The sequence below is a fragment of the Paramormyrops kingsleyae genome, chromosome 2, assembly GCF_048594095.1.
Source record: "Paramormyrops kingsleyae isolate MSU_618 chromosome 2, PKINGS_0.4, whole genome shotgun sequence".
In the NCBI taxonomy this organism is placed as follows: domain Eukaryota; kingdom Metazoa; phylum Chordata; class Actinopteri; order Osteoglossiformes; family Mormyridae; genus Paramormyrops; species Paramormyrops kingsleyae.
The window spans coordinates 9,694,346-9,705,814 of NC_132798.1; the positions used below are offsets into that span (position 1 = coordinate 9,694,346).

General features: G+C 46.5%; 2 long non-coding RNA genes across 5 annotated transcripts in view; both read right to left on the minus strand.

Moving 5' to 3' along the window:
* The window catches only part of LOC111833716 (uncharacterized), a 36,452-nt gene extending 34,168 nt beyond the window's left edge, over positions 1-2,284 (minus strand). Inside the window, exon 1 of the long non-coding RNA XR_011984795.1 lies at positions 2,221-2,284. This is a non-coding gene — a long non-coding RNA (uncharacterized lncRNA). The remainder of the gene's footprint in view (positions 1-2,220) is intronic.
* A 6,453-nt stretch (positions 2,285-8,737) lies between these two features.
* Positions 8,738-11,304, minus strand: LOC140581667 (uncharacterized). 4 transcript variants are annotated; one of them, XR_011984800.1, is made up of 3 exons: positions 11,085-11,304; positions 9,912-10,991; positions 8,738-9,722 (listed from the first exon to the last, which is right to left on the minus strand). It is a non-coding gene; the product is annotated as an uncharacterized lncRNA (long non-coding RNA). The 4 variants fall into 4 exon arrangements; XR_011984801.1 differs by having other exon boundaries at positions 9,912-10,007; positions 10,314-11,304; XR_011984799.1 differs by having other exon boundaries at positions 9,912-10,007; positions 10,929-11,301.
* Between the last annotated feature and the right edge of the window lie 165 nt (positions 11,305-11,469).

The following is an 11,469-nucleotide window of genomic DNA, read 5'->3' on the forward strand; positions in this document are numbered from 1 at the left end:
CTGGCCGTCCTGCAACCTGCAATGAGGCATAGTTGCACTCAGTGGCCAAGACAGGAATGTGCACTGGGTATAACACATGTTTCATCTCCCGCGGAAATGTTTCAAAGCGGAGCCCCGCGATTGGCCGGCAGGCTCGGCGATTGGCCGGCGCGGCTATGGCCCGCCCCTCCGCTTATTTGAATGAAGTCCGCGGCAGCACTCGATATTTTCACGCTTTCTGCTTTGCATCCAGCATATTATACATAGCGCTCACAGGTAAGTACGAGAAGCTGCTGAATTTGAGCAGAAATTAAAATCTCGCCCCGTTATTATTCTTTTTTCAGGTGTTTAACCGATTTAATTTCGTACCTTGCAGATACAATATTCACCTCTGTCGATTATTTTTTTTGCAGAACAAGTTATGTAGTCAGCTTCATTAGCCATAAGTCATGTCAGTAACTGCTCAGAATGTAATTTTTTTTTTAAATTGTACAGAAAAGTTATGTAGTCAGTGTCATTAGTAATACTTCTTGCCAGTAATTGCTAAAATTCTATTTTTAATATAAATGCCGACCTATTTACTTAAAAATATCCAAAATTCTTCAGGAACCATGGTCCTGACTGGGCATCAGGAGGAGAAGGAGTCCAGCAACCAGAGCGACACTGCAACAGTGAGCAGTATTATGCGCAATAAGTATGTGTTCCTCAGGTAAGCCATTAAACCACAAGGCACAAAATCACCACATCCCACCAACATCAATACAAAAGTCCCATGTTAAACAATCCGTCATTTGATTTATGCACATAGGTATGCCAGCTGCTTCCCCAAGATGAGCGAGGTCATCAGACAGCAGAGACAGCTGGAGGTTCCATCACACAAGTGTCTTGTGGGATTTGGTGTACATAAGCATTGCACCTATAAGGAGCTGTATGAGTCCAAGGATAGGGAGAGGAGGAGGTAAGGTCTCTGTTTTTGCTTTACATATTGTAGTTTGTGCAAAGTTATTTAAAGTTCATGCATAGGAAGTGAGCACTCACCCTTAGTAGCAGTGTGCTGAATGTGCTTGTAGTAGTAATGGTTGTAATTCTTAGTAATAATGACTGATGATTCATGTCCCTTCCCCGCTGGTACCCTGCCTGTCATCCAGCTATGTCCAGTGGGTTAGGGAGCAGTTGTGCAAGGCTGGGACCAAAATGAGCTTTAAATATAGTATATGCAGAACTAACAACTGCAGTGTTCATTTATTCAGACTTACATACTCAGATATTCTCCATTCGTGTTTGTCAGAGCCCTCAGATGCAGACCTCCTGGCCTGTGCAGTGGAGGCTGAGAAGTCAGGTCTGTCTAAATATATTTTTGAGTAAATGATATGTTATGTGCACACAAATCTGCCAAATGTATATTATATAAACATATGAACTACATATTTATTATTGTTGTTGTTGTTGTTATTCATCTTCGTTAGCCCTAGAAATTCATGCTGTAGTGGGGTAAGGTAAGCAGCCCAAGCTGAATGTGCGGGTAGTCTAGGCTGCACTAGTCTGCATGTCCTGTCTGCTTGTTTGCCATAGTAGGATAATTACATAGAGAACGTAATACTCGCACCAGTTTTTCTTTACATACCTGTGGCCCTGTGCTTAAGCCTGCCTTTCATTCATTCATTCATTCACTTGATCATCCTGTCATTCAATCTCTATTCACTTTTTAATAATTTAATACAATAGAAAACTAAATTAAAAATGCTGTATGTTATGTTTCCAACAACACTGGCATGTAGCTGTGAGTCTGTCCACACCCACCCCCAAAGGAGTTGCCCCACACTCCTCTGTTAAAGGGAGAAGTTTCTCGTGCTGCTTCTGAGGTGAGATGTACCCAAAACTGCATCCTACTTCATTTATTTTATACTAAAAATGAGGAATAGAACGAGTTCCAAATCTAATATTGTTATCATTGCTGTTTTTGTAGAATGTCCCTCTTCCAGAAGCCTGTTCTAGTTTTATGTCGGTTTTACGAAATATGTTACATTTGAATGTCCTTAGATGCGAAAATAGTCTTCCTTGTTGTTTAGAAAAAGATAAACTCCACATGCCTTAGAGCAGGGGTCTCCAACTCCGATCCTGGAGAGCTACCGTCCAGTAGGTTTTCTATCATACCCGGCTTCTGATGAGCCATACCTGTTCTCAGGTAAATACCAGGGCCAGGTGTGGCTCACCAGAAGCAAAGTAAGATAGAAAACCTACTGGATAGTAGCTCTCCAGGACCAGAGTTGGAGACCCCTGCCTTAGAGGCACTGCGGAAACGCCGATTGAGGTTCCCCGGGAGATTCCCCTTGGTTCTAATCAGTCAGATAGGCTGTTTCTGCATGACAGCGTGGTACAGCAGCTGCACCAAAGCCGCTAAAACACGCCCAGCAGCGGGACGTAAAAACGGCACAGGCCATGTTGGCACTGATCTGCCATCTCTTGAACACCGTTACAAGACTCGCTGTGTAAGAACCGCTAAAAACTTGGTTAAGGACGTCACTCATCCTGGATATACCTTGTTTTATACGCTTCCCATCAGGCAGGCACTTCAGGACAATCCACACACATCCAGAGACAGAAAATAGCTTTTTTTCCAACAGCTATAAGCTCACTGAATATGTACAATAAGTTAGATGTACAATCACTGTTTACAGTTTATTAATATGTGCAATACATGAATAATTTGTTGCTGTACACTGGTGGAATAATACTTGTTCTGGTTATGTTCTGGGTATAAATAATCTGTTCAAAACATTCCATATGGCACCTTTGCAAATACTTTGACATATTTTGTATGAATATACATTCATTTGTTTGTTTATGCTTCATTTTACATTGATTAATGCTCCTTGGGGTTGTCATAAAAGTAATTTCATTGTTAAACAATGACAAAGTGCATGCATCTTCAATATTGCTGCTGCTGAATTTTGTTAGTTATGATCATATTAATTTTCATGTATTGCTTTAAATGCATTTTGCCCAGATGGTTGGATTGCTAATAGAGAATGTGGCAGTAAGTGATAACAATAGCGAAATGCTCTAATATCTTCAATGGATAACTGAGAACAAGGTCACACGAAGTGTCCTTCCCTGTGCAGTCTGTGTAATGGGGGTTTTTCAAAGTCTTTATAACATGATCTGGGACAACCCGTTACTGTCTAGCCCATGTTGGAGTAATTAACACTTCATTCACTTTGAGACCAAGGCTTATTTTGTTACTGATATATATACAGATACTGTCAAAAGTATTGGTACCCTCCTGTAGTCTGCAGTATATGCAGTATGTTAGGAACAAATATGTGTATAAATGTGCATATACCCATGAAGACCACTGGGTCAAGCATGAGGCTGGTGATAGAGAAATGGAGGATACTATCCGGAGCTCAATTCAGTGTCAGTAGAGCTCTTGCCAAAGAAAGTGTTCCTGAAGCCAAGATATAGATTCCCAATCACTCCTCTTGCCCACACAAGTACTGAAAATACCACATCTACCACTGTTTGAAGAAGAATAACAACTGAAATAAGATGAAACTGACAAAAGTAACTGGCATCCACCTAACTTTATTCAGTATTCCACAGAGCAGATACTTTGATTTCATTTATGATGACATTTTATTGTAAATAATAAAACAAATGATAGACAAAATTAGTGGGACCCCAACCTAGTATTTTATAGCACACCCTTGATGCAATAACTGCAATTAAGCACTTTCTGTAGCTCTGAGAGACTTCTGCACTTCTGAACAGGTCATTTGGCCTAGTCTTCTGGAGCAAACTGCTACAGTTCTTTTTGGGTTGATGGGTTCCGGTTGCAAGTTCCATCTTTTCCCATAGATGTTCACCTGGGAGGCAGTCTTATCCAGAAAGGGCGGCTGTATATTCTGTTTTTTTTCTGCAACTTCCTTATTAGATTACAAATTATGCCAGTCCCTATGCTGGATGAAGATTATCTGAAGGGTTCCTGCACCTGGGTTTGAACAGCTAACCTAATCTACTCAGCTACTACTAGAACCTTATAGCTCTAGGCTTCGCTTGGGGTCCCTCCTTCTCCCTTTTGTAAGTGAAGTGAGTTTTGAAGAGCTTTGATATTCTGTTTTTTTTTTGTTTATTTCTGTAGTTTGTATTGTTGTTGTTATTCTTTGAAATTTTCCAACTCTTGGTCAAATCTTCCATGAGTATGAGGTAGATTATCATAGCTATAAGATGACATCATGGGCATCATCATAGCCCCGAGTATTTTAGCCCCGATGCCAATCTGCCTTCAAAAAGTAATTCAAGCCCTAGGTAACCTTGACTTTTTTGATGAATATTTTTATAACTGGAAACTGCCCTGGATGACATTTCAGCCAATCCAAGGTCTCCAAATAGTGCACATTCCAGGGGTTAATATTAAGTGTGAAAAGTATACAGTATGTACCATCAAGATATTCTAATGACCATCGGAATACTGTTTTTGACTGGCAAAATAATCGCTCCATGACACAAAACAATTGATCTTGACTTGTTACATCAGGTAGGCCGGAAGACCTTGGACTTGCCTGCAAGGCCTGCCTGAAAGAAGCTAAGCTGCAAGCGGTGTGCTAGAAAGCAGAAGTGTGGTAAGCAGGCTAGGCTACGAGCTAATCCATCCAGACTGGCTCTTTCTTTTATCCTGTTTGCTGGCTGCTCACTCACAAATAAAATGGACTGCCTCAGACTACACATGATAACCCAGTGGGATATGCAGAACTGTTCTCATCCTCACTGATGCATCATAGATGCAGCCATTAAGCGGGAGGGATGAGCTTCCATATGAACAGCGACATTCCGCCACTGGTAAGAGTCGCGTATGTGTATGTAACAGTGGATGTTTTGTTGTTTCCACTTGCACTCCTGTGTGAGCCAGCTTTTTGCATACTAATGGAATAGTGGTTAAATACTGACCTCTAGTGGTATCACAGGTAGAATTGCTTGGCTCTCAGTTTCGGAGACTAAGCCAGCTGTTACGCCGGGCGTGCGGGGCGAGTGCGGAAGCAGGCAAGCAAAGTCGTGAATATGGAGAAAACGGAGATTTATTCCGAGGAATACAAACCAACACGACGTAACAACAACATCAATGACTGGACTGGGGAAACAAACGGAAACGCGGACTAAATACAATGGACTAATGACAACAATCAGGAACAGCTGGTGAACACGGGGAATCCACATGCGGTTAACGAGGGGGCGTGGCACACAAGAGGAGCGGACGATCGGGGCATGACAGGACCCCCCCCCCCCAAAGGCGCGCACTCTGGGCGCGCCTAAGGGGAACAGAGCGACGGGGACCGGGGACACAACGGTACCTGGGAAGACAAAAAACAACAACAACCTCAACGGGGCACAGGGAACAGTATGGATACACAGAACTGGCACAAGGTGGACAACTCAAACCATAAACCACAAATCACGGGGAACGCAGACAAACACAAAGACACCAATGACGGAAACATGGGACCCGGGGACACGGAACCTGGAAAGACAAAAGCAAAACACTTAACGAAGCACAGGGAACAAGACAGACACGCAGAACAGACACAGGGACAACAACTCCGACAACCACCGACAAACCACGGGGAAAGCGGACAGACAGACCAAGAAGGGAGACACAGAGGGGACAGAAAACAGAGGAACAGGATGAGGGGGGAACACAGGAGACACCGAGGGACGAGGAGCAAAGACAGGAGGGACAAAGGGACCAGAAGGGAACGGAGGAGACACAGAGGGACGAGGAGAACATGTGGAGGCCACAAAGGGACTAGAGGACACCGAGGGACGAGGAGGAACCACAGGGGGCACAAAGGGACCAACTAAAGACGAGGGCACTGAGGGATGAAGGGGAAACATGGAGGGCACAAAGGAACCAGAAGGGAACAACGGTGACAAAGGACAGGGAGTGAACACAGGGGCCAAGGGATCTAAGGGCAGGGGGCAACAGGAAGCAGAGGGGCTCTTTGGGGCTTGGGAAGTAGGGCATGCTGGGGAAGCCGGTCTCTGCAGGGCCGGAACAGGGACTGAGGGTGGCGAGGATACAGGTAAAGGGGCTGGTGGATGTGGTAAGGAGGGAACGGAGGGGAGAGTCGCGGGCGAAGGACCCGCAGGCCGTGGAGGGGACACCGGCAGGCGGGCTGTGGCCGACTGAGCAGGTGCCCCAGATGAAGCCGGGGCCAACAGCCTAGCCGGAGCTTGGGGAAGGAAGGGGGACTCCAGGAGCCTACCCCGGCGTCGATGCCCCCTCCCTTTCCGGGAGACCGAAAGGCGGCAGCCTGGCCGCGAAACACCGCGCTGATGTGCCGGTGGCAGGGGTGACCCCCTGAAGGGGTCCACAGGGGGAGCTGCCGGGGACGTCAAGAAGATCCCCGAGGGGTCCCACTCAAGCTCCTCCTCTACCTCCACTACGGAGGGAAGAGCAGTAGTCTGGAATTCGGGGACCTCCTCGGGGATTGGGGTCATGGGAACTGGAGGCACGGGGACTGAGGCCGAGGGAGCCGGGACCGGGGGGACCGAGGCCGAGGGAGCCGGGACTGGGGGGACCAAGGCTGAGGGGTGTGGTGCGGGCGGAGCCAGGGCCGGGACGTCGGGTGCGGGCGGAGCCAGGGCCAGCTCCTTAGAAGGGGGCGCCAGAGCATGAGCCGCGGGGAACACTGCAGGGGCCGCTGGGAGCTGAGCGGGGGACACTGCAGGGGCCGCTGGGAGCTGAGCGGGGAGCACAGGGGGCTGCACGGGGAACGCTACGGCGCCAGCAGGGGGCGCCAACTCCGGACCAACAGGGGGCGCTAAGGGCGCCACAGGCTCCAGACCAACAGGGGGCACTACAGGCACCTCGGGGAACGCCGCAGGAGCCTCGGGGGGCGCCGCAGGAGCAGCAGGAGCCTCGGGGGGCGCCGCAGGAGCAGCAGGCTCCAGGCCAACAGGGAGTGCGACAGGTGCTGCCGGCACAGGCGTCTCTGGGGCCACCACAGATACGTGGCCAGCAGGGGCCAGTACGGGGACCTCCGGGACCGCTGGGGGCTGAGCAGGGGCCGCGGGCACCGCAGCAGCAGGGGCCGCGGGCACCGCAGCCGCAGCAGCAGGGGCCGCGGGCACCGCAGCCGCAGCAGCAGGGGCCGCGGGCACCGCAGCAGCAGCAGCAGCCTCCAGGCCAACAGGGGACGCCACAGCAACAGCAGCAGGGGCCACGGGCACCATAGCAGCAGCAGCAGGGGCCTGTGCACCGCAGGAGCAAGAGACACAGGCACCTCGGGGGCCGCAGCAGGCGCTTCGGGGGCCTCCGAGGTCACTGGAGCCTGAGTGGGGACCACAGGAGCTGTAGTAGCCTCAGAGGGCGGCAACGCAGCAGGGGCCGCATCCTCCTCTGGAGGGGCCAGCTCCGACCGCACCCAGAGCAGCTTCCTTAAGGTCCCCTCCGCCCTCTCCAACTGCTGAGGTGGAGCTGCTGGAGAGACGGTGGCGAATTCCCTCTGGAGCTGTTCCAGAAGCGCAACTGCCTCTGGGGAGTCCCTTACTGCAGGCTCACCTACCACCCGCCAGTATAGTCCCTGGAGAGCGAAGAACCTCCTGGCGGTCGCAAGGCAGGGCTGGGGCGCTGCAGCCTCAGGGAACGCGGGGGGGGGGGGGTCGCTGCAGCCTCAGGAAATGCTGGGGGGGGGGGGGGGGGGGGGGTCGCTGCAGCCTCAGGAAACGCGGGGGGGTTCGCTGCAGCCTCAGGAAACGCGGGGGTCGCTGCAGCCTCAGGAAACGCGGGGGTCGCTGCAGCCTCAGGAAACGCGGGGGTCGCTGCAGCCTCAGGAAACGCGGGGGTCGCTGCAGCCTCAGGAAACGCGGGGGTCGCTGCAGCCTCAGGAAACGCGGGGGTCGCTGCAGCCTCAGGAAACGCGGGGGGCGGATGGGCTTCGGGTGTCATCAGTGAAGCAGGAGAGCTCAGAACGGTGTTGGACACGCCCCTCTGTTTGCGACGCTTCCGTGTCCTTCGTGGGACAGAGACAGCAGGGGCGATGGGGACTTCGGACTGCTCGGACGGCGAAAGAAGAAGCCCTCCGCAGTCCACATACACCTGCCTGTGCATGCTCTCCGCTGCCCTGCTTCTGAGTTTCGCGAGGTCCCGCCGCGCTGCTTTCGCCTGGTTTGCGTCATCCGGTGGGGAAATCCCTTCTAGGAAGTCGCGGGCACGGAAAGCAAGGGCTCTGGCAGCTGGGTCCTCCCTCACCTCCGGCTGCTGGAGCCAATAAAGTACCTCATCGGTGAGTTGAAGATACTCGTCTTCCGTGAGGTGAGGCGTCTTTCTGTAGAGTCCGGTCATTCTGTTACGCAGGGCGTGCGGGGCGAGTGCGGAAGCAGGCAAGCCAAGTCGTGAATATGAAGAAAACGGAGATTTATTCCGAGGAATACAAACCAACACGACGTAACAACAACATCAATGACCGGACTGGGGAAACAAACGGAAACGCGGACTAAATACAATGGACTAATGACAACAATCAGGAACAGCTGCACTGTAAAAAAAAAAAGTTGAGTTAACTTAAAATAATAAGGCAACCTATCACAAGCACTTTTATGAGTTAACTGAACAAACAGAGTCTGAAGACAAAGCAACTCAAAGTATTTTGTTAAAATCCTTAGTTCTCACAACATAAATATATTTGTTTACCTAACAGGTTGATCTATTATGTATTCATGATTATTTTCATAATTAGAATTTAATAAACCACAAAACAAATTTCTCTCTTTTTTTTAATAGTTTGTCCGAACACATTACAATACAGTCTACCATATGCCATACACGTCTTCTGCATTAGGCATGTTTGTAGAAAAATAGTACAGAAATGTTAATCATTGGAAAATTTGTAAATTATAAAAACTACCACTTTTTTCAACATAAATTGAAAGATGAGCTCCAAAAAAGTAATATTTTGCCCAAAAACCCAAAACAAACAAAAGTAAAAGCATCCGAGCAAAACCTCGAACCACAGTGTATAAAGCATTCTTATTCGGCAGAACAGCAAAGTACATAAAATCCAAAACAAGTATACGTCAAAATATACTAGATTCAAACACTGCATAAAGAATTTTGTATTATTTTGGCAGATCAACATTGAGAATACATTAACATCTCATCTGAATAAACCTCAAACCTTAGTAAAGTATGATTCATATACTGTATAGCATGAACTATTTTACTGCATGTAAGTGTATCTGAAAAAAAATAGCTTGTACCGCTACAGCCAGATAAAAACAAAAAACAAAACTCAAAGATTCAGTATTCTTTAAGGGTGCAAAGATTGAACCAAATTATACATTGTAATAAATCAGTATGTACTACTAAATTTTGATTGCAAAGATCATTGTCCCATTTGCCATAGCTCCAATAACATCCGCAAAATGGTCAGCTACAACAATTTTGATTTTAGTGACTGGACTCTCGCAGAGCAGGTATCACCAAGATCCATAAAGATTTTCTGAATGACTTCAAAAGTATATTTCAGTTCTTTTGGGTATTCCATATTGAGTGCATACAAGAGACCGAACAAGTAAGCAAAGGCTTCAGGCAGATCTGGAATTTCCTGAAGAACAATGGCCTCTTCCAGGATTATTGCATGGTTGATCACAGTGGCCAGTGAAGCAGGAGTGCCAACATCATCTTCAACCACAGTGAGGATTCTGATCTTTACACCTCTGGTGCTGCGGTCTTCAGGGTCAACGTCCTAGGAGATTAAGTGATAGGAGGGGGCATTAATTGACATGTAAACATAATTACTTATTGTTATTAGGGTTTGAGCAATGGTGGTGCTTGCAGCCCTAATTATTATTTTTATAATGTGCAAAGAAAATGAACAAATGTAATACTAAGCATGCTAACAAATTACAAATAAGGTATGAAAAGGGCAACTTACCAGACACATCTTGAGCAAGAAAGCCGAATTTTCACGCAGAATGAGTGGCAGTCCCTCAAGAGCTGCTCTTTTTCGGTGAGTGACAATATCACTGGCCTGAAAAAAAAAGAAAGTTTACAAAGGGAGCAGATGCTTTACCGCCTTATAAGTCTTATGGATTAAATGGATCTCAAATTGAGAGTAAAAAGGATCATTTGTGATTAATTGCACAGTGCTTTCACAGTGGGGAACAATTATATAGTTTATAATTATTATACAATTATTCCTAAAATTCACCAGTTCAATTAGATTCCCACACAACACAGACGAAAGATATGCAAACTTGCTTTAATTACCCTATTCAGGAAGGTACTTCAGTATTTTAAATATGTGTATTGTATATTAAAGAATCTTAAAGAGTACCTGGTCATCCAGCTTGTCCAAAAGTGTCTTCATTTCTGGACTACTAATTTGCAGAAACTTTTTTTTCCAGCCATTTCACATATTTAAAATGTGATTTCCAGCTAGCGAACTGTCTTGAGGTAAGTTAAGTTGGCCTGGATAGCCAGCGCCACAATACAATTTATTGGCCGTTTAGTCGAGGTAACCGAACGTCTCAAGTGATGTATATTGCCTGAATGTCACACGATGTTCTTGATATACTTAGTTCTCACTGTCTGTTCCACTGTTAAAACCGTTAAGAATACGCGCAACGTTTAAACAGTGCCGACAGGCATCCGGATAGACAGGACTTAAAGTTAACGTTATATTCCTTGTTTTGCAAATGCATATGACTAGCAAACGTCACGTTGAACTCATTGCAATACTCATGTATTTTTTTTTTCAATAAATAAATGACAAATTCGCTGTTCAAACATAAGCATTCAAAAGTCTAAATTAGTTAAAAAGCTAACATAACCCCGCAAGCAGCTACATTCGAATAGATAGTTATTTTGGGACACCAACATCCAAGCTTACACGTCAAATAATATAACTTTAAGTTAGATGATAATAAAAAAAGATTAATACATAACTTACCTATGATTTGGCAGAAATGCTGGACTGCTTTGAACCAGCACGCTGTTTCAAATCAACACTACACTAGTAAAACAGATTATGTAGTTAGCTTGGTAGCACATCACATATTAAATGAAAAAAAAAAGTTATTCGATCATGAAAATGATTGACACTCACCTGTAACTCGGCAGAAACAAGTGAATTGTTGGCACGATGCTGCCCTTTCACTAATCCCCGCAGTTGAAGTTTCATATTACCATGCGATTGGGCCAACAAGACGCAAACGCACGCTTTAACGCAAAACTAACATTTTAATGTAAGTTCAACAAAACATTTTTAGTATTATGCAGTTTTTTTAACATTGAAGCAACATATTTGTTGAATAAACTAAGTATTATTTCTGAATATTTCAAACAAAAATATCTTAGTTCAGTTTACTTTTAAAACTTTATCTAGATAACTTTTCATAAGTTGGCTTTTTTACAGTGTGGTGAACACGGGGAATCCACATGCGGTTAACGAGGGGGCGTGGCACACAAGAGGAGCGGACGATCGGGGCATG